The sequence below is a fragment of the Hemiscyllium ocellatum genome, chromosome 1 (assembly GCF_020745735.1).
Source record: "Hemiscyllium ocellatum isolate sHemOce1 chromosome 1, sHemOce1.pat.X.cur, whole genome shotgun sequence".
Classification (NCBI taxonomy): Eukaryota; Metazoa; Chordata; class Chondrichthyes; order Orectolobiformes; family Hemiscylliidae; genus Hemiscyllium; species Hemiscyllium ocellatum.
In genome coordinates this window covers 29,216,840-29,241,146 of record NC_083401.1, presented here as the reverse complement: position 1 = coordinate 29,241,146, position 24,307 = coordinate 29,216,840, and the positions used below count along the sequence as shown (strand labels likewise).

The window sequence follows — 24,307 nt, the reverse complement described above, 5'->3', positions numbered from 1 at the left end:
GACTGTCGGAAGTGGAAGGAGTGTATGCTTGTGGATGGGGTGCTAATCAAGAGGACTGCTTTGTTCTGGATAGCGCCAAGCTTCAAGTTGGAGCAGCACTTATCCAGACAAGTGAGTATTCCATCACACTCTTGACTTGTGTCTTGTAGAAAAAGTGTACAGGATTTAAGCAGTCAGGAGGTGAGTTACTCGCTGCAGTATTCTGAGTCTCTGACCTACTTCTACAATCACAGTACTTAGATGGTGAGTCCAGTTGAGGCTCTGGTCAGGAAGTTAGTACGAGGAAATTCAGTGATGGTAACAGCATTGAATGTCAAGGAGCAGTGGTTAGATTGTCTCTTATTGAAGATTGTCATTGCCTAGCATTTGTGTGGCACGAAGCTTACTTGCCACATGTCAGCCCAAGCCGAGATATTGTTCTGATTTTGTTGAATTTGAACAAGATGCAATCCTCAGCGAGCATGCAACTTCTGACTTTCCAGTGGAGATCATTGATGAAGCAGTTGAAAATAGTTGGGTCTAGGACACTAACCTAAGGGACTCCTGCAGATGTCTCGAGCAGACCTCCAACAATCACAACCATCTTTTTCTGTGACAGGTTTGATGCCAACTGGAGGAGAGCTTGCTCCCAACTCCTGTTGATGCCATTCAGTAAATGTACATTTGATGTCAAACACTGTCATTCTTACCTAACCTCTGGAATTCAGTACTTTTGTTCATGCCTGATCCAAGGCTGTAATTAAGTCAGGAACTAGGTAGGCTTGGAAGAACCCAAACTGGGCATCAATGAGCAGACTGTTGCTAAGCATGTGCTCTTGATAGAACACCTTACATCACTCTATCGATGATCAAGACGAGACTAATAGAGCAGCAATTTGCTAAGTTGGATTTGCCCTGCTTTCTGTGTACAGGACATACCTGAGCAATTTTCCACACTGCTGAGTAGATACCAGTGTTGCAAGTGTACTTAAACAGCTTGGCTACAGGAGGGGCAAGTTCTGGAGCACACACATCATCAGCACCGTTGCCAGAATGTTGTGACTCATAGCCTTTGCACGATTTGATACCTTCAATTATTTCTTGATATCACATGGCATGAAATGATTTGATTTGATTTGATTTATTGTAGTCACACGTACCTAAGTACATTGAAAAATGTTGTTTGCACGCAGCACAGGCAGACCATAACAAGCAAGGGCATAAAGATCATGGGGTGCTCAGACAGAGCGAAACATACAAGTTACACAGTACAGGAGGTGTGCTAAGCAAGATCAGCATTATTTGAAGTAAGAGAATCCATTCATCAGTCTAATAACAGCAGGGGATAAAGCTGTCCTTGAACCTGTTGGTGTACGAGCTCAGCTTTTTTATCTTCCGCCTGATAGAAGAGGTTGCCGAAGGGAGGGATCTTTGATAATGTTGGCAGCCTTTCTGCAACAGCAAGAAATGTAAATGGAATCTATGGTTGCAATGGTCTGGCTGTGCTAGGTAGAGCAACTGCCATACCATACTGTTATGCATCCAGATAGTAAGCTTTCTGTGGTACATCTGTAAAGGATAGCGAGCGTCCTTATGGACATGCCAAATTTCCTGAGCTGCCTGAGGAAGAAGAGGCATTGTTGTGCCTTCTTGACCCTTGCATCTATGTGGAGTCCAGAACATGTTGTCACTTATTGTCACTCCGACAAATTTGATGCTCTCAACCTCACCTCCCTTAATGTAGATTGGGGCGTGTTTTCCTCCTTTCTTTCTGAAGTCGATAGTCAGTTCTTTTGTTTTGCTGACATTGAAAAAGAGGTCGTTATCATTGCACCATGACACCAAGCCCTCTACCTCATTTCTGTATTGTGACTCATGGCAGTTTGATATCCAACCTACCACAGTGGTGTCATCACCAAACTTGTGGATGGCATTTGTTCAGAATTTGGTTACATTATCGTGGATGTACCGAAAGAACAAATCCCAATCAGTTGAAGACGGTCATCTGTGATACAGAGTACGACTAGAAGAGGCCGAGGTGGATCATCCACTTGGCACTTCTGGCTGAAGATTGCTGGAAATGCCTCAGCCTATTGTTGCACTTATAGAACATAGAAAAGTACAGCACAGAACAAACCCTTTCGCCCACGATGTTGTGCCAAGATTTAATCCTAATGTAAAATATAGTAACTTAATCTACGTACTCCTCAACTCACTGTTATCCATGTACATGTCCAGCAGTCACTTAAATGTCCCCAATGACTCTGCTTCCACCACCACAGCTAGCAACGCATTCCATGCATTCACAACTCTGTGTAAAGAACTTACCTCTGGCGTCTCCTTTATACCTTCCTCCTAATATCTTCAAGCTATGACTTCTCGTACTAGTCAATCCTGCCCTGGGGAAAAAGTCTCTGGCTATTGACTCTATCTATTCCTCTCATTATTTTGTACACCTGTGTGTTAGGCTGTTCCATCACTGATACAGAAATATGTGGAGTTACCTCCTCCAGTGTTTGAGCTGTTTCATTGCCACTGTCATTTACGATGGAATAGGTTAGGACCACAGAGTTTAGATCTCATCTGTTGATTGTGGGATCGCTCAGCTCGATCACTTGTTGCTTTTACTGCTTGGGACACAAGTAGTCCTGTTGGTTGCTTCAGCAGTTCAACATCGCATTTTTAGGTATGCCTGGTGCTGCTCCTAACCTGCCCTTCTGCACTAGCCATTGAACCAGAGTTGATTCCCTGGCATGATGTTAATGGTACAATTGGGGCATGCCAGGTCATGATGTTAAGAGTACAACTCTGCTTCTGTTGATGCGCAGCATCAGCACCTTATGGAAGCCTAGTCTTGAACTGTTAGTTCTGTTCAAAGCCTGTCCAGATAGAACCACACACATGCAGAGGGTATTCTTAACGAGTAGGCAAGACTGCGTCTCCACAAGGAGTGCACAGTGGTCAGTCTTTCTGATACTGTCATGGATAGATGTGTCTGCAACCAGCAGGTTGGTAGGGATGAAGTCAAGTATACTTTTCCCTTCATATTGGTTTCCTCACCACCTGCCACACATCCAATCAAACAGATGTGCCTCTTAGAACCTAACTAACTCAATCAATAATGCTGATGTTGAGCCCCTCTCATTAATGGACACTGAAATTCCCCATAGAGTATATTTTGTACACTTGCCAACTTCAATGCTTCCCCCAAATGTTGTTCAACATGGAGCTGATTAATCAGCTGAGGGACGATGATACGTGAGGGTAATCAGCAGGTATTTCCCTGCCCATTATTAATTTGAAACCATGAGACTTTGTGAAGTCCAGAATCAATGAAGAGTCACAAGGTAACACCTTCCCAATTGTGTAGCACTGTGCCCTCCTACTGGGGTCATGACACATCCAGGGATGGTAATGGTGATGTCTGGGTCATTGTCTTACTCACTGAATCACACCTTCCAGACAATGTCAGGTTGTTGCTTGACTAGTCTGAGATAGCTCTCCCAATGTTGACACTAACCGTCAAATGCTGAAGAGGACTTTGCAGAGTTGACAGGGCTTTTTTTTGCCATCTAGATTTCCAGTGCCCAGGTCATTGCCAGATTGTCCGCACAGTTTAAATTCTTTGTTGAAACTTCACAGCAACCGTTAAAACATCTTTTGAACCATTTCAGAGCACAAATGAGTGTCAACCAAATTGCTGTAGCTTTGGAGTCTTATGATCGAGAATGCATTGAATTGAGCACTCCGTCACTATAAATTCTACTTCTTGTCTGGTCAACAAAATCGTGGTGGTCTTTTTAAACTTTGGACTGAGTTTTGTATGTAGTCTCAATTTTCAACTTCATAAAACTATATGCCTTAAGTTATTGATGCTTTACTTCTATTAAATTTATTTAACATTCTGGACACTAAGAATCCTAAACCTAAGGTTTGCAAGCCCACATATGTAAATAGTCAAGGAAGAGGCACCAGGAAAATAATTAGTCCTGAAGTCCTTGGATTCTAAAAGAAATGGCTGCAGTTATACTGGAAGTATTGGCAACAAATTTCAACAATCTGCAAGGATCCAAATAATTTGGAAAATCACAAATGTGACTCCATTATCCAAGAACATAGGAAAACAGAAAGCAGGAAACTAAAGGTCAGTTAATCTAATATCGGTCATTGGCAAATTGCTCGAGTTACTAAGAAGGTTAAAGGATATTTTGAAAATCATAATGTGATTAGGCAAAGTCAACATGATTTAATTCAAAGGAAATCTTCTTTAATTAGTTAATAATTTTTTTTAGGGAAGGGTTAACCAAAGTGAACAAAGTGATGCCTGTGAATATAGTTTATTTGGATTGGAAAATTAGATTTAACAAAATGCCACAAAGGTTACTATACAAAATAGGAGCACATGGCATAAGGGGTTATGGATATGAGGGGTAATACGAAGATTATACAAAGCTGGTGAAGCTAGAATACATGAATAGTCGCATGCCAAACAACAGAAACAGGTGAACAGCTAAGAATCCCACAACCAACAGATGAAATCCAAGTTCTTCAGTCCCAGTATATCCAGCCATAAATATTGGTGGACAATTAGAATAACTGACCGGCGTGAGGGAGAGTTTTCTCAGCTGTTTGGAGTCATACTTGACACAAAGAAGGGTTGTTATGGTTTTGAAAGTCACTCCTAACAAGTGCCAGAAACGAAGCACAACGAAAAAGAGAGAATCATACCATGTCTCCTTGACATTCAATGGCACAATTCTGCTGCCATCCTGAAAATAACCCCTGTAACTCTATACCTTCTACTAAACAGTCAATCCTCTATCCATGCTAGTACTTTGCCCCTAAAACAATGGGGTCTTATTTGGCAGCCTCCAGTGTAGCACTTTGACAAAGGCCTTTAGGAAACTGAAATGGATCATGCCCACTGGCTTTCCTTTGTCTAGTTGAATAGTAAGTTAAAAAAGGTTGTAAACTCAGGATTTCTCCTTGTGCCACAAGCCAATGAGGCTAGGAATAGGAAAAAAGTACAGTTAAATCACATGGCTAAAGAGCTGATGTAGGAGGGAGGGCTTCCAAAAATGTGGATTAAGATATCTTCCAGCGCAGGTTGCAACTAACTGGAAGAGCGCCAATATCCCGGAGGTGTGACTTGGGTGTTAGGTTCTTTTTTTCTTGAGATTCTTCTTACACACTTGATGCAATTGCAACATGCCAACTTCTGTGAACAACCAAAATTTATTAAGCACAAGTACAGTACAAGCTTTCTGGAGAAACCCTTTAACCTGCTTTGCAGGGCTTATGAAGCCATGTCAATGGATCTCTCTGAACAAAGGAAACAGTCCAGGGATGTATAAGCTAGATGGATTAGCCATGGAAAATGCAGGGTTACGGGATAGTTTGGGGGGTGGGGGTGGGGTTTGGATGGGATGGTTTTTAAAGAATCAGCATGGACTAGGTGGGCTTAATAACTCGCTGATGGAGTGTAGAGATCCCATGACATGGGAATATTTTAAAAGCCAGTTGATTAGAGTTCAAGACTAGCATGTTCCTCTGAAAATTAAGGGTAAGGATGGTACTTTGGAGGATAAGGCAAATTGAGAGCTTAGTCAGAAAGAAAAGGAGATAGATGTTTGGGAAACTGAAGATAGACACAACTCTCAAAATAATAAAACTAGGAAAACATCTTTAGCAATGAGTTAGGAGGGCTAAAAGGGAGTCATGAAATGCTCTTGGCAAACAGAATTAAGAAAATTCCCAAGACACTTTAATATCTGGGGAGCAACAGGGAAAGGTTCAAGGACAAAGGAAACGTTTTGCATGAAATGAGGAAGTGAATGAAGCTTTTAATGAATACTTTGCATTGGTGTTCACAAAAGGTGAATGGTGAGTCTAGAGTCTTCCATGGTATGTTGACATTCTGGTAGATTAATATAAAAAATGTAGTGTGTTCAGTGTTTTGAAAAGCAATAGGACAAACAACTTCCGATGACCTGAGCAAAGTGAACGGGGAAACTGCTGGGCCTTGTACAAAATCTTTGTATCCTCTTAAACAGCAGCTAAAACACAGCAGCTATTGAACTTGAAAGACCCCATACAGACAACAAGCAAAACTAATGTGATTTACAAAGTACCTTATAAGAACTGTAACAAACTATACATTGAACAAACAGGTAGAAAACTAGCCACCAGGATACATGAACATCAACTAGCCACAAAAAGACATGATCCACTCTCCCGTATCCTTACATACAGATGAGGAAGGAAACCATTCGACTAAGACAACACATAATCCTTGGGCAAGCCAGACAGAGATACGTGCCACAAAGCTAGTCCCTTTTTTCACTAAAAGCTGTTCCTTGGCTCAAGGAGACTCTGTCCTTGTTTTTTTTTAAAAAAAGAGGGTTTGCAAACCAGGCCAGGCTCCGTTCAGTCTGGTTTGGTACAGAGGTGAAAAGGATTTTGAGAGATCTTTTGTTTATATGTAAACAGAGGAGACTTCAAGCCAAAGTGGTCTTGTTTCAGAAGTGACCTGTACAAAGAAAAGGGAGTGGTCAGCTCGCTAGCTGAGCTGAGCAGTTTTTAGTTCAGTCTTGAACTGGGGAGGTTTAACAGAGATCTGTGTGGAAACACTCTCTCTCTCTGCCCTTCAACTTCAACCTGTAAGCATGTGTTCCATTTATACTAGTTTCTAAAAGGGAGTGTGCTTTTTGGGACTGTTGTGCATATTCGGAACAGCATAATTAAGTCTAGTTGGATAGGCTGAGTTCTTAGGGGTTCTTTATTCTGCTCTTTGTGTTTCATTGTGTAATTTTTGTGAATAAATTTTTGTCTGTTTTAAAATCTAGTGGTCAACTTAGCTAGCTTACTCTGGGTAATTTTCACGGTACACTTACCGAAACAAATTTCAAAGTTATGGTCTGGGGCTTCCTACTTAAATATGTTTTGAGTAGCCCTGGGCTAGTTCATAACATTTATTGCCTGGAAGCATGGCATTCCAACTGGAATTCTAACAACAAACATATCAACTTGGATCCCATTTACAACCCTCTGAGAAAAAGAACAGGAACGGATATCACCACAGGAAATGACATCACCAACCCAAGGAAAACTAAATACACAAATACAAAGTGGGTCACGAACACCAGCGCTTCACCGGAGGCTCATTGGTGATGTTACCTAGTGTGGTGACGAAACGTCTGAAAATGAACCTTTCAGCTCAGCAAGCAAACTTACAGCCAGGATCTCAATCTGAGCTACATATCTTCTCAAAACTCTTATTCTAAATTGAGCTATCTAGTCAGGGTGAACAATTATAGGACAGATTACCTTGTGGATGATACAAAGAAGATGGAGCAGACATTCGATGAAATGCTCATACAGAAAAAGTATGGATTAAAAATATGGGACTATCAAATGAGCCAAGATACCAGGTAACTACCTCAAGTACGGATAGTTCGTTTTCATTGATGCTGCAGTACACAACAGATTATCAGTTTTACCTTCTGATCGTTGTCATATTTTGTAATGTTTTAACAAAATGCTCAGGGAAAACCCAAGTAACACAAGTAATGTGCAAAATTTATTTGAATATATTTACATTTAGATAGTCCAGTCTCTCTATTAAAGGGTACTTTAAAAAAAAATCTTTAGGATATCAGGAATTGCTAGCCCTAAATGCTTTTCTGTTAAAACTCAATCTTGTGAATTCAAATCAAAATGCAATTTTTAAATCATGCAACAAAAATACAATTTCTGCAATATATCAGCAAGATTCTTCCAGTAACTGTACCTAAAATTATTTGAAACAATAAAGTGCTATAAACTGCACAGCATTCCAAAACAATCAGAATGACCATGTATGAATAGTTAGGTTGATGATGACAAAATCAGAAAATAAAACAACTTCACACAAAGTTTAGTAACAGCATTCATCAGTGAACTTAAGTTTAAAATTTACTTAACTTAAACCTACTTAAATCTATGGTCTACTCATTCCTCAAAACAAATCGATAACTCAGAAAATTTCACACAAAGGATCATATAGTGGGAAATCCTAGTGTAGAAAATGGCACAAGTCAGTTTGAAGGGCAAGTGGATATTTTTTGAAAGAAAAATATTTGAATGTGTTAATGCAGTCCTGGATCAGATATCTAATAACAAAGGCAAGCTTATTGCAAGCCAGCTGTTTTTCTGTAAAGTTTCATGTGTTTTACATGAAAAAGAGTAACAGCAAATGTTCTTTCATTAGAACTTCAAATTAACATTCCATGTTGGAATGTTGTACATATGGATAATAATGGAACTGTGTAGGTTAGATGGCAGCAGACTAATTTCACAGGTTGGTGCAGAGCCGAAGGGCCTGTGCTGTGCTGTAATGTTCTATGCTCTATGCACTAGCTGCGTGTAACAGAACAGTAGTCACAATTTTGCAGGCCATAATTTGGCTAAAATTGGATGCTGATTATTTACTCCTTAAAATTTTAAATCCATACTTGTCATCATGTTACTGTTTTGACTTGGACTAAAGGTAAACTAAGCAAACTTGAATTCTGACATCCAAATCCTCCTCTAAATCCTTCATCATAAACTCTAAGCATTAGCTACCTTTCTATCTATTTAGATTACAAAAATTGTAAAATTGGGTTGGTGAAGGGCTGATCAGAGCATGTCCAAGTCCCTTAATGTTGCAAGATAGGTAGAGATACCTTTATTAGCCGAGACAAAGAATTTAAGAACATGGAAGTGATGCTGGAACTGCATAAAAAGCTGGTTAGTTCACAACTAGCATATTGTGTGCATTTCCTGAAATCACATAATAGGAGGGATGTGAATGCACTGAAAAAAGGCACAGAGGAGATTTACCAGGATGCTGACTGGACTGGAGAGTTTTATCTATGAAAAGAGACTGGATCGATATTTTGCTTTGAGCAGATGAGACTGAAAGGAGATTTGATTGAGATTTATGAAAATTGATAGCTTGGGTGCTGTTGCAGTTGTTGTGGGTGTGTTGGTTTGCGGATGTTTTGTCCCATTTCTAGGTGACATCCTCAGTTCTGTGGAGCCTCCTGTGAAGCACTGCTATACTGTGTCAGTTCGAATTTATTTGGTTTCGTTCCTGCTGCTACTAGTTGTTCATCGCATTGATCTAGACCCAGTATATTAACCAATGTGTTTATCGAACAACTGCAACCAGAAGCAGCAGGAACAAAACCAAATAAATTCCAACCGACACAGTATAGCAACGTTTCACATGAGACTCCACAGCACTGAGGATGTCATCTAGAAAGGGGATGAAACATATGCAAACTAAATTCCCAGCTCAGCGAACATACCCACAACAACTGCAGAGACATATTAAATTATGAGGGGCACAGATAAGGATAGACAGAACACATCAATAAACAGGAAGTTTTGTTTTAACTTAAATGGGAGGAGGTTGCAAGGAGATTTGGGGAAACGGTTTTCATCAAGAGGGTGCTGAAAATTTGGAACTCACTACTTATAAGAATGGTAGAAGCAGAAGCCCTCATAATATTTGACAAGTACTTTGATATATGCTTGTAATGCTGAGGCAAACAGGTTACGGGCTAAATATTCAAAAATGGGATTAGAATAGTTTGGTGGTTGGCTTTTTGAGTGGTACACAGTCTCAACGGTCCAAATTACCTTTTTCTGTATTGTAGACCTCTATGACTTGAAAAAACACAATTCCTCAGTCACAGGGGTCATTTTATGGACTTGAAACAGTAACTTCAATACTTGCCACCTAACTTCCAATGATAAATTAACAGGTCCGCACATGCTATCAGTTTTCTTGTTACACACATCAGATATTAGGATATCAATTTGCTACATTTTCTAATTGCCTTAAGTAGTTTTCCTACCTTAGTCACCGCAAAAACATCAACTTTTAAGGAATACTACATTTGGCCTCCAAATAAGAAATCAGTAATGGTACCTGAAATTAAAGAAGATTATAAGCACTTTTAATGTTCCAATAATATTTAGTCATGCAAACTGTGGCATGAAGTAAAGCAACACTTTGAAAAATGTCTCAAGGCTTCACAGAAAATCACAAAGACATGAACTAAGCATTGAATAGGTAAAAATAATCTAATAAATTGTAAATATCAAAATACATTTTTAAAAACATTGAATTGCACTGCAAAGGAGACAGTTCAGGTCATCATGCTTGTTATGCTTCTTTGAAAGAATTATTCAAATCCCTGTTCTTACCCTGCTATTTCTTTCCTTTGTAAAGTGTATAGCATATTACCATCTCAAGTTTTGACTGAACTAGCTGTTGCTTACTTCCAGTGAACTACAGAGCAACTTATGGTTTAAAAGTTTCATCTATTACCCTTTTTTTGTTTAATTTGTTCATGGGATGTTGGTGTCACTGGCTGGGCCAACATTTATTGTCTATACAGCATTGCCCTGAAGTGGGTGTAACAGACTGCCTTCTTCAACCACCGCAATACACAGCATGCAGGTCAACCCACTATAGTCAAGGAGGAATTCAAGATTTTTATCTCGCAACATGAAGGAAAGGCGATACAGTTCCAATTTTGGAGGATGTGATGCTTGGAGGGAAATTTAATGGTGTGGGGTAGTTGGTGGTGTTCTCATGTATCTGCTGCTCTTGTCCTTCTAGGAAAAGATGACACAGATTTGGAAGATGCTGATTAAAGACTATTTATGAATTACTGAAGTCGTTGTGAAGGGGAGGAGGGGGACTGGGTGAGGAGTAGGGAGTGAGGGTGGTGGTGGGGGGTTAGGGCATGGAGAGTTTATACAAGACATGTGAACAACTCTAATTTTAACACAGAGGGAGGTCAGTGTCTAGAACGCACTTCCTCAGCAGGTAGTAGAAGCAGATACAATAACAATGTTTAAGCAGCATTTGGACAGATACATGAACTGGCAAGGAATAGAGGGATATGGAGCATGTACAGGCAGATGGGATTACTTTAGAATGGCATTATGGTCAGCACAGCCAGCCTGTTCCTGTGCTTGTTCTATGTTCTATATGAGTGCTACTTAACAGTGTCAATGATACCTTCCATCAGTTTGCTCATGATAGAGAATAGACAAATTGGGGCAGCAACTTGTCAAAGTGGATTTGTCCTGCCTTTTTTGTGGACAGGCCAAATCTGGCAATTTTTCACATTGCTGTAGCTGTACTGGAACAATTTAGCTATGGCCACAGATCAGTCTGGAACACAGATCTTCAGTACTAATACTACAATGGTGCCAAGACCCATACAGCCTGATCTAATGTATTACTGTATCCAATGCCTTCAGCACAGAGTCACTCAAACTGGTTGAAGGCCATTCATGAATGAATGTAGCAGGATCACAAAACACATTTGAACCCTGGATTGTGGAATTGCTTAGCTGTGTCTTTTGGAGACTACTCGTGCTGTTCAGCATGCCAACAGTCCTATACTATAGCTTCATCAAATTGACACATTATTTTTAAGAATGCTTGATGTTGTTTCTGACATGCTTTCCCATAATCTCAAACGAATTAGGATTGCCATTACCATTACGCTAGGACATCAAAGTGGAGGATATGACTGACCATGAGGTTACAGATTGCGGTGAATATAATTTTGCTCCTGCTGATGGCCCGGAGTCCCATGTGAATTCTCAATCTTTAGGTGCTCAATCAATTTGAAATTTATCCATTTAGCAGAATGGTAGTGCCACAGAATAGAGGATATCCTCAGCACGAAGGCAGACCTGGCTTAATTCGGACTGTGCAACAGTGTGATAACAGATAAATGTGTTGGTATTATAGGTAGAAGAGAAAGGACAAGGGCAAGCATTTTCTGTATATTATTGGTTTCCTGACTGCCTGCTGCATCTCTAGGCTGGAATCTATGCCCTTTAGGACTCAGCCAAGTCTGTCAGTCATGGTGCTACCGAGCCACCCTTGGTGGCAGGCATAAACATATAGAGAACATAAATAGAAAACAGTACAACACAGCAACATCCTTTAAACTTCCCCTCTCACCTTAAACCTTTGCCCCCTAGTATTTGATATTTCCACCTTGGGTAGACTCCTACGACTCACCTTATCCATGGCTCAATTTTGTATACTTTTATTAAGTCATACCTGAGCCTATGATGATCTAGCGAAAACAATTCACGTTTGTCCAACCTCTCCTTACAGCTAATACACGCTAATTCAGTCAACATCCTGGTAAACATCTTTTGCACCCTCTCCAAAGCCTTCACATCCTTCCAATAATGTGGCAGCCAGAATTGCACATAATACTCCAATCGTGGTCTAACAGAAATCTTATTAGCTGTAACTTTTATATTCAATGCACAGACCAATGAAGGCAAGCATACCATGTACCTTCTTTACCATCTTTTCCAATTGAGTTGCCAGTCTCAGTGAGCTATGGACTTGCACTCCAATATTCATCTGTATATCAATGCTCCACACATTTTTATTTATTTTTTCCTCATTTATTTTCCTCTTGCATTTGACCTCCCTCAATGCATCTCCTCAAACTCCATCTGCCATTTCTCTGCCCAATTTTCTAACTGAATCTATATCCTGCTGTGTCCTTTGACAACCCTCCTCACTATCCACGAATCCAATTTTTGTGTCATCTATAAACTTAAAGGATGAAAATGCTTTTCCATCACAGGTGGTAGCAACATGGAGCGTCTGCCAAGGGGGTTGCAAGAGCAGATAAACTAGCAACATCTAAGAGACATTTAGACAGACTCATGAATAGGCAGGAAATAGATTTGTTTACAATGGCATCATGGTCAGAACAAACACATTAAGCCAAAGGGTCTGTTTCTGTGGTGTACTGTTTTCTATTTATGTTCTCTATGTTTATGCCTGCCACCAAGGATGGCTCAGTAGCACTATGACTAACAGACCTGGCAGAGTCCTAAAGGGCATAGATTCCAGTCTACGTTTTCAAAATCATTATTACAGAAAGAGAGGAGTTCCAGCACTGACGCAATGGGTCACAGACCTCCAAACTGAAAAACACCCCTCCATAACTATCTTACAACAATTTTCAAAACTAGCTTAATGGAGACCATCACATTACTGTAAAGTGTAATAAAAACCTACCTGATTCACTCATGTCCTTTAGGATTGGAAATCTACCTTACTTGGTCTGGCCTGATTCCAGACTCACCATATGACTCAAATTGAAGGACTGCTTACGACAATGACTCAAAAGGCAATTTGAAGTTGTACAATATAACATGCTCTAATGTAGGTGCTGCTTCTCTGCAATCCAACACCAGAAATGCTCAGATTATCTGGATAGCCAATATATCCACTTAGATAATTTTAAAAATTAATTCATGGAAAATGGCTACCTGCAACATTCATTGCCTATTCTTAATTATCTTGAAACTGCATTTGAACATTTCATGTTCAACTCTAATTACCACTTAGTTGGATCTGAATGACACCATCAAGGTTGAGCACAGATATGAAATGTGTAGATCAAGCTTCTCTGCAATTTCTTTTGTTCATGCATGACGACTTATGGTGCAGCACACTGTACTTTTCCCTCTGAATCAGAAATTCTAACTTCAAGTCCTTCCCCAGGACTTGATAGAAAAGGAATATGCATTTACAACACAGGCAGAACAGACTGAGTATCAGCTTATAAATCCTTTCAACAAAGGCTAATGCTGTGTGGTAAAATTCTGACAGATTCCTGATGTGAAGAAACTGGAATCTCTATGATCACATTAGATTTCGAGCCACATGTATAAGTAAATACAGTGATGTGTTTTTGTGTGTGTTACATACAAAGTGTATAAATGTTTCAAAACATAGAATATAGATTTTACTGCAGTCGGGTTCATCTTTCTCTCTTCTTCTTGTTCCTCCCATCAGTGCTTAACATTCACTGGAGTCTCTGAAACAGGTTTCTGGGTCTCTGCAATGAGCTCTGGGGTCACTGCCATTCCCACTGCCCGGATGCATCCATAGGTCTACACACGCTTGCTTGTTGTACCCACGTAAAAAGGCATGTTGCCACAGCAATTCAGACTCCTCAGGGTAACAATTCACTCCGTTTGTTGTCATGGATCAAATTACTCCCCTGTACAAGGTTCAAACCTTGCTCCAACTGGAGTGGATTGGAGATTCATGAGGTGGTTATGGCCTTGCAGATTGGACCTATCTTCGGGCAGAAGCCTCAAGAAGTAACTGTAAAGTGTGCATCATTGACAGTGCCAGCAGTTGCTATCTATTCCTCACTGCTCTCAAAAAACAATGTTGAGCTGTTTTCTTGGCTAACAGTGCTCCATCTAATATGGTTCACCCACAATGCTACTAGTAAGGAAGTCAAGATCTAGATCCAGTGACAGTGAATAAATGGTGGTTTAGATCTATGATAGAATGTTGTGTGGCTTGAGGAGAACTTCAAGGTGATGTTATACTCTCATTGTCTTGCATCCTTCTCAACGGCAACAGCCAAAGGACCAAAGTAACTATCAAAAGAGCGTTGCTGAATTGCTGCATGGAATTTCACATAAGATACACAGTGCTTTCATCATGTATCAACATGGATAAATTCAACACTTAAGGCAGCAGATAGTAACAGGAAATGCAGGGTAAAGAAAAGGCACTTCCACTGGTTAGGAATTCCAGCTGCGATGTGGAGGTGCTAGTGTTGAACAGGGGTGGAGAAGGTCAGAAGTCGCATGACAGAGTCCAAACAGTTTATTAGAAATAACAAGCTTTTGGAGCCCTGCTCCTTTGTCAGGTAGAATCATCTGACGAAGGAGCAGTGCTCCAAAAGCTTGTGATTTCAAATAAACTTGTTGGACTATAACTTGGTATTGTGTGACTTCTGACCTAGTAATTCTAGAACTAGGTCATCGTCTAAAATTTAGAGTCAAATCATTCATGAGAGATTTAGGTATGTTCCCTTCAAGGCACCTTGGTCCAGCCCTCCTCCAATCCCCACGGCAGCTTCCCACAGAACTGCAGAAGGTGTGACACCTGCCCTTTTAATTCATCCCTCTCCACTATCCAAGGCCTCATACTTACCTCTCAGACAAGCTGTGATTTACCTGCACTTCACTCTATGTGGTCCCCTGTATTTGCTGCTCACAATGTGGTCTGCTCTATACTGGGGAGACTTAATGCAGACTGGGTAACCACTTTCCAGGAACACAAACATTCTGTTTGCAAAAATGACCCTGAGAGTCTAGTTGCGTGCCACTTCAACATACCAAAATATTTCCTGGCCAGCATCTGTGCTTCAGGCTTGCTGCAGCTCCCCAGTGAAGGTCAGAGCAAGCTAGAAGAACATCATCTCATTTTTTGACTAGGGACCCTGCAGTCTTCAGGATCCAATATAGGATCCAATATTAAGTTTAACAATTTGACGATCTCAGCACCTTTTCTTTTCTATTCTTTAAACACATTACCATAATATACAGATAACTTTAAGTGAAGGTCATCTTAACATCTTCCCATATATATATATATATATATATATGTATCTTATCGATTCTTGATCAGTTAAATTCGCAATAACGCATCGGCGATTACATTCTTATGACTGCAACATGATTTTTAATTTAAAAATCTGCACCATAAGACTCCAATGAAATAGTCTCACATTCTTGTCTTTAAAGCGTTCTAAGAGTGTAAGAAGATTGTGATTCGTGTACACAACCATGTCTGACACATTGCTCATGACTGAAAATGTGTTGCTGGAAAAGCGCAGCAGGTCAGGCAGCATCCAAGGAACAGGAAATTCGACGCTTCGAGCATAAGCCCTTCTTCAGGAAAGTTTTCCTATTCCCAGAAACAGCTTTCCTGTTCCTTGGATGCTGCCTGACCTGCTGCGCTTTTCCAGCAACACATTTTCAGCTCTGATCTCCAGCATCTGCAGACCTCACTTTCTCCACATTGCTCATGACATACACATTAAAATTTTGTAAGGCAAGTACCAAACTCAATAGTTATCGAGTCATAGAGATATATAGCATGGAAACATACCCTTTGGTCCAATCTGTCCACGCCGACCAGATATCCCAACCCAATCTAGTCCCACCTGCCAGCAACCGGCCCATATCCCTCCAAACCCTTCCTATTCATATACTCATCCAAATGCCTTTTAAATGTTGCAATTGTACCAGCCTCCACCACATCCTCTGGCAGCTCATTCCATACACATACCACCCTCTGCGTGAAAAAGTTGCCCCTTAGGTCTCTTTTATACCTTTCCCCTCTCACACGAAACCTATGTCCTCTCGTTCTGGACTCCCCCACCCCAGGGAAAAGACTTTGTCTATTTATACAATCCATGCCCCTCATAATTTTGTAAACCTCTATCAGGTCACCCTTCAGCCTCACCCTATAGCTCAAATCCTCCAATCCTGGCAACATCCTTGTAAATCTTTTCTGAACCCTTTCAAATTTCACAACATCTTTCCGATAGGAGGGAGACCAGAATTGCATGCAATATTCCAACAGTGGCCTAACCTGTACATTCGCAACATGACCTCCTAACTCCTGTACTCAATACTCTGACGAATAAAGGAAAGCATACCAAACGCCTTCTTCCTATCTACCTGCAACTCCACTTTCAAGGAGCTATGAACCTGCACTCCAAGGACTCTTTGTTAGCAACACTCCCTAGGCATTACCATTAAGTGTATAAGTCCTGCTAAGATTTGCTTTCCCAAAATGCAGCATCTCACATTTATCTAAATTAAACTCCATCTGCCACTTCTCAGCCCAGTGGCCCATCTGGTCCAGATGCTGTTGTAATCTGAGGTAATCCTCTTCGCTGTCCACTACACTTCCAATTTTGGTGTCATCTGCAAACTTACTAACTGTACCTCTTATGCTCGCATCCAAATCATTTTTGTAAATGACAAAACGTAGAGGAACCAGTACCGATCCTGGTGGCACTCCACTGGTCACAGGTCTCCATTCTGAAAAATAACCTCCATCACCACCCTCTGTCTTCTACCTTTGACCAGTTCTGTATCCAATTAGCTAGTTCTCCCTTTATTCCATGAAATCTAACCTTGCTAATCAGTCTCCCTTGGGGAACCTTATTGAACGCCTCACTGAAGTCCATAAAGATCAATGTACTGCTCTGCCCTCATCGATCTTATTTGTTACTTCTTCAAAAAACTCAATCAAGTTTGAGAGACATGATTTCCCACACACAAAGCCATGTTGATTATCCTGAATCAATCCTTGCCTTTCCAAATACATGTACATCCTGTCCCTCAGGATTCCCTCCAACAATTTCCCCACCACTGAGGTCAGACTCACTGGTCTACAGTTCCCTGGCTTGTCTTGACCACCCTTCTTAAATAGTGGCACCACATTTGCCAACCTCCAGTCTTCCGGCACCTCACCTGTGACTATCGATGATACAAATATCTCAGCAAGAGGCCCAGCAATCACTTCTCTAGCTTCCCACAGAGTTCTCGGGTACACCTGATTAGGTCCTGGGGGATTTATCCACCTTTAACCGTTTCAAGACATCCAGCACTTCTTCCTCTGTAATCTGGACATTTTACAAGATGTCACCATCTACTTCCATATCCTTTTCCACAGTAAATGCTGATGCAAAATATTCATTTCGTATCTCCCCCATTTCCTGTGGCTCCACATAAAGGCTGTCTTGCTGATCTTTGTGGGGCCTATTCTCTCCCCAGTTACCCTCTTGTCCTTAATAGATTTGTAAAAACCCTCTGGATTCTCCTTAATTCTATTTGCCAACGCTATCTCATGTCCCCTTTTTGCCCTCCTGATTTCCCTCTTAAGTATACTCCTACTTCCTTTATACTCTTCAAAGGATTCACTCGATCAATCCTGTCTGTACCTGACATATGCTTCCTTCTTTTTCTTAATCAAACCCTCAATTTCTATAGTCATCCAGCATTCCCTATACCTACCAGCCTTCCCTTTCACCCTGACAGGAATATACTTTCTCTGGATTCTTGTTATCTCATTTCTGAAGGCTTCCCATTTTCCAGCCATCCCTTTACCTGTGAACATGTGCCTCCAATCAGCTTTTCAACATTCTTACCTAATGCAGTCAAAATTGACCTTTCTCCAATTTAGAACTTGAACATTTAGATCTGCTCTAATCTTTTCCCTCACGGTTTTAAAATTCGTAAAATTATGGTCACTGGCCCTAAAGTGCTCCGCCACTGATACCTCAGTCACCTGCCCTGTCTTAGTTCCCAAGAGTAGGTCAAGGTTTGCACCTTCTCTAGTAGGTACATCCACATACTGAATCAGAAAATGGTCTTGTACGCACTTAACAAATTCCTCTCCATCTAAACCCTTAACACTATGGCAGTCCCAGTCGATGTTTGGAAAGTTAAAATCCCCTACCATATCTACCCTATTATTTTTACAGTTAGCTGAGATCTCCTTACAAGGTTGTTTCTCAATTTCCCTCTGAGTATTAGCAAGTCTATAATACAATTCCAATAAGGTGATCATCCCCTTCTTATTTCTCAGTTCCACCCAAATAACTTCCCTGGATGTATTTCCAGGAATATCCTCCCTCAGCACAGCTGTAATGCTATCCTTTATCAAAAATGCCACTCCACCTCCTCTCTTGCTTCCCTTTCTATCCTTCCTGTAGCATTTGTATTTTGGAACATTAAGCTGCCAGTCCTGCCCATTTCTGAGCCATGTTTCTGTAATTGCTAATGATATCCCAGTCCCATGTTCCTAACCATGCCCTGATTTCATCTGCCTTCCCTGCTAGGCCCCTTGCATTTAAATAAATGCAGTATTAGTCCTACCTTGTCCCAGCCGGCCCTGACTGTTTGATTCGCTTCTGTTCTCAACCGTACCAGTCTCAGATTATCTCTTTCCTCACTATCTCCCTGGGTCCCACCCCTCCATCTTACTAGTTTAAATCCTCCCAAGCAGTTCTCGTAAATTTCCCTGCCAGTATATTAGTCCCCTTCCAATTTAGGTGCAATCCGTCCTTCTTGTACAGGTCCCTTCTACCCCAAAAGAGATTCCAATGATCCAAAAATGTGAATCCTTCTCCCATACACCAGCTCCCCAGCCATGCAATCATCTGCTCTGTCCTCCTATTCTTGCCCTTACTAGCTCATAGCACTGGGAGCAATCCAGATATTACTGCCCTTGAGGACCTCCTTTTCAAATTTCTGCCTAACTCTCTGTAATCGCCCTTCAGAATCTCAACCTTTTCCCTTCTATATCATTGGTTCCAATGTGGACAATGAATTCTTGCTGGCCCCTCTCCTCCATGAGAACATTCTGCACCCTCTCGGAGACATCCTTGATCCTGGCACCAGGGAAACAATACACCATTCTGCTTTTTCTCTACTGGCCGCAGAAATTTTTTTTCTATTGTGGATTATTTCTTCTGGTGGATGTTTAGTTTCTTCTAAATGTAACAAACTGGCAGTTCAATCCCATCTTAATCTTCCTGTAGCAGTACAGCTCCAGCTCTAGCTCTTATGTCTCTAGCATCGATGGAGACTTTAAAAGGTTTTGAAAATTTTGGTGTAGCTAAAACTGGTTGGGTGATTAATTGCTTTCAAATGGTCAAATGCCTCCTGGAATTGTTCTGTCCACCGAAACTTTGTGTTCTTCAACAAATCAGTTTACAGTGCCACTACACTGCTGAAGTTCGGAACAAACTTTCAATAGAATCCACTGAGTCCTAAGAATCAAAGCACCTCTTTCTTTGAGTTTGGTCTTGGAAATTTGTTGATTGCTGTCATCTTTGCGTTCCATGGGTTGAGAAAGTTCATAAGGTATGAGCAGGTAGGGAAAGAGTTAAGTTTTGGGTTTGTGAGACAGAGGCTCAGCCAGCATGACTTGGATCAGAAACAGGGTGCGAATCCTCTTGCAAGGATGCCTGCCTTGAAGAAGTTTTCCTCCTCTCTCTACAAGAATCTCAGGGAGTCCCTCTCCCACTGCAACTCCCAGGTCATTTCCTCTGCCCTCAAGCTCTTCAACCATGTCGTGAAACAAACTCGGTACCACAGCCACATTTGCTTCCTCAGTGCCTGCCTCCGTAACCAACTCACCCCACACGGACTCCAGACCACCTTTAAACCAGCAGAGTTCGGACCCGAACAGGACAAACAGTACAGACTCCAGATTCAAAAACACCAGCAATGGTTCTCCTTCAAGATCCTCCACTCCACGCTCGCAGCGATGCGCCAGCACCTAACCTCTCTACAGTCAGCCCTGCCTCAGCCGAGGTCCACAATCTCTCAGAATTGCAAAGGACCCACTCTGTACTATATCCTCAGGAGAATTCACACTCTCAACAAACAGTATTTCAACTCTATCTCAAATATCAAAAACTAAGTACAACAAACTTTTATCTACCCACCTCCACAACCAGCGCTCCTCAAACATTCCAGAACATTCCCCTGGCCTCGGAACCTACTCAGACGCCATTAGCCATGCGGCTGATGCAGCTGCCACCCCCACGCTGATTGATGACGTCACTTCCGCCCCCATCATGGCGACCCCCCACAACCACTTCCACCCCTCACAATTCCTCATACATCACACGTGACATCACTTCTGTCCCTCACATCGTCGCTGATGCCACACGCTCAGTGACTTCCACCACCCCTACTGCCATGGTCACCACCACTTCCGCCCCCGCTAGCGCCACTCACCTGCGTTCTACTAACACGCTCCCCACAGACCTCACTGTCACTATCCCCACCCCCCAGAAACCCGAGAGGAACACTACCCCTGCGCGTGACTCTACCCCCATTCTCCCCACCACCACACCCACTCCAGTTACAGGTTCTGCCCTCACTCCCAGTTCCACACCCACACCAGATCACAGCTCCCAGCCCTGCCGAGTTTTCACCATCCCTCCAGACCTCCCGCTCACTGAGGACGAACGATCAGTCCTCAGCAAAGGACTCAACTTCATCCCCCTCCATCCACGCATCAATGAATTTAATCAATGCCGTGACGTCGAACAATTCTCCTGTCGCCTCCGCCTCCAAGCTTACTTTCACAACCAGGATTCCCGCCCATCTTCTGAGGACCCCTTCGCCCACCTCCAACACACTGCATCCACTTGGACACCCCACGCTGGTCCCTACCCTCGACCTCTTTATTTCCAACTGTCGCCGAGACATTAACAGCATCAACCTGTCTACCCCCTTCCCCCGCTCCAACCTCTCACCCTCGCAACGCTCAGCCCTCCAATCCCTCTGCTCCAATCCCAACCTCACCATCAAGCCAGCGGATAAAGGGGACGCAGTGGTAGTCTGGAGCACTGACCTCTACACCGCTGAAGCCAAATGCCAACTCGAGGACACCTCTACCTACTGCCCCCTCAACCATGACCCCACCCCCCATCACCAAACCATCATCTCCCAGACTATACAGAACCTCATCACCTCAGGAGATCTCCCACCCACAGCTTCCAACCTCATAGTCCGGGAACCCCACACTGTCCGGTTCTACCTCCTTCCCAAGATCCATAAGCCTGACCACCCTGGCCGACCCATTCTCTCAGCATGCTCCTGTCCCACTGAACTCATCTCTACCTACCTCGACACTGTCCTATCCCCCCAGTCCAGTAACTCCCCACATACGTTCGAGTCACCACCCACGCCCTCCACCTCCTCCAAGACTTGTGCTTCCCCAGCCCCCAATGCCTAATCTTCACCATGGATATCCAATCCCTCTAGACCTCCATCCGCCATGACCAGGGCCTCCAAGCCCTCCGTTTTTTTCCTCTCCAAACATCCCCACAAGTACCCTTCCACCGACACACACATTCGTTTGGCTGAACTGGTCCTTACCCTTAACAATTTCTCCTTCGAATCCTCCCACTTCCTCCAGACCAAAGGGGTAGCCAAGGGCATACGTATGGGCCCCATCTATGCCTGTCTCTTTGTTGGCTAAGTAGAACAGTTGATCTTCCGTAATTACACCCGCACCACTCCCCACCTCTTCCTCCGCTACATTGATGACTGTATTGGCACCACCTCGTGCTCCTACGAGGAGGTTGAGCAATTCATCAACTTCACCAACACATTCCACCCTGACCTGAAATTTACCTGGACCATCTCTGACACCTCCCTCCTCTTCCTGGACCTCTCCATCTCCATTAATGATGACCGACTTGACACTGATATTTTTTACAAACCCACCGACTCTCACAGCTACCAGGATTACACCTCTTCCCACCCTACCTCTTGCAAAAATGCTATCCCGTATTCCCAATTCCTCCGCCTCTGCTGTATCTGCTCCCAGGTGGACCAGTTCCACTACAGAACACACCAGATGGCCTCCTTCATTAGAGACCGCAATTTCCCTTCCCACATGGTTAAAGATGCCCTCCAACACATCTCGTCCACATCCCGCACCTCTGCCCTTAGATCCCACCCCTCCAACTGTAACAAAGACAGAACACCCCTGGTGCTCACTTTCCACCTTACCAATCTTTGCATAAACCAAATCATCCACCGACATTTCCGCCACCTCCAAAAAGACCCCACCACCAGGGATATCTCTCCCTCTCCACCCCTTTCCGCCTTCCGCAAAGACCGTTCCCTCTGTGACTACCTGGTCAGGTCCACGCCCCTCTACAACCCACCCTTCCGTCCTGGCACCTTCCCCCGCCACCGAAGGAACTGTAAAACCTGCACCCACACCTCCTCCCTCACCTCTATCCAAGGCCCCAAAGGATCCTTCCACAACCAAAGTTTTACCCGCACATCCACTAACATCATTTATTGTATCCGTTGCTCCCGATGCAGTCTCCTCTACATTGGGGAGACTGGGCGCCTCCTAGCAGAGCGCTTTAGGAAACATCTCCGGGACACCCGCATCAATCAACCACTCCGCCCCGTGGTCCAACATTTCAATTCCCCCGCCCACTCTGCCGAGGACATGGAGGTACTGGGCCTCATTCACCGCCGCTCCCTCACCACCAGACGCCTGGAGGAAGAACGCCTCATCTTCTGCCTCGGAACACTTCAACCCCAGGGCATCAACAGTTTCCTCATTTCCCCTTCCCCCACCTCACCCTAGTTCCAAATTTCCAGCTCAGCACTGTCCCCATGACTTGTTCTACCTGCCTATCTCCTTTTCCACCTATCCACTCCACCCTCTCCTCCCTCACCGATCATCTTCATCCCCTCCCCCACTCACCTATTGTACTCTATGCTACTTTCTCCCCACCCCCACCCTCCTCTAGCTTATCTCTCCACGCTTTATTCCTGATGAAGGGCTTTTGCCCGAAACGTCTATTTCACTGCTCCTTGGATGCTGCCTGAACTGCTGTGCTCTTCTAGCACCACTAATCCAGAATCTGGTTTCCAGCATCTGCAGTCATTGTTTTTACCTTGTTGGATCAGAAACAAATTTGCAGTAAACAATGAGGTGCTGAAGGCAAGGGTAGTGGGTTGACACGGTGAAAAAGCATTCCTTATGTAAAGCCGTTTAACATGATGAAAAAGCTTTCATTATGTAAAGTCAGTTAACAAGGTGAAAAGCATTAATTATGTGAAGCTCATTAACAACGTTAAGAACATTTATGTATAATGCTAGATGACAATCTTTATTGTTGATGCTCACTGATTGAGTGATTGTTACAATCAATATAGATGTTGCCTTATTCAGATGCTGCTGCCTGTAAGTGACTATATATTCCCTTAAGAATCTGCTGCTCGAGAGAAGACCAAGAACTCATGTTGCACATGATTGCATATGGGCAATCCTTCTCTCTCCCTCCAGGACCCAGAATAAAGACGAAGGATGTAAAACCAAACTGCGTCACTGAGAGTTTTGCTTTGACTGATATGGCAATAGGGAAAAGGGATGACAGGGTCAACCTTCCATTAAAGATATTATGTCCCAAGAACATCACCTCTATTTTTGCGAAGTCAGTTTTGTTTAAGTTTATCAGTTGTGCTTCTCATAGTCTTCAAAGAGCTCTGCCAACGGTACCATGTGATCTTCGCAGGATTTACTAAAGATCACTACATCTTCCAAATAGACTGCAGTTTGTTAACCCAGCCATGACTCTGGTCATGAGTTTTTGGAACGTGGCAGGCACATTCTTCATTCCAAAGGGCATCACTTCAAATTGATGTAGCCCATTTGAAGTTACAAACACAGAAATTTCTTTCGCCGTCTCTTATAAAGGTACCTGCCAGTAACCACACAATAAGTCCAACTTGGTGATGTAGCTGGCTTGCCAAACTTTCTCGATACAGTCCTCCAATCTAGGAATTGGATAGGAGTCTGATTTTGTAATGGCACTGACCTTCTGATAATCCACACAGAACTGTTGAGGCCCATCTAGTTTGG

General features: G+C 42.7%; 1 protein-coding gene across 5 annotated transcripts in view; it reads right to left on the bottom strand.

Annotated features, from left to right (window-relative positions):
- LOC132825897 (receptor-type tyrosine-protein phosphatase alpha-like) overlaps positions 1 to 24,307 on the bottom strand; it is a 298,285-nt gene that overhangs the window by 224,956 nt on the left and 49,022 nt on the right. For all 5 annotated transcript variants that reach the window (XM_060841716.1, XM_060841555.1, XM_060841887.1 and 2 more), the window contains exon 2: positions 9,864 to 9,937. The gene's annotated coding sequence lies outside the window, so the exon portion shown is untranslated. The remainder of the gene's footprint in view (positions 1 to 9,863; positions 9,938 to 24,307) is intronic.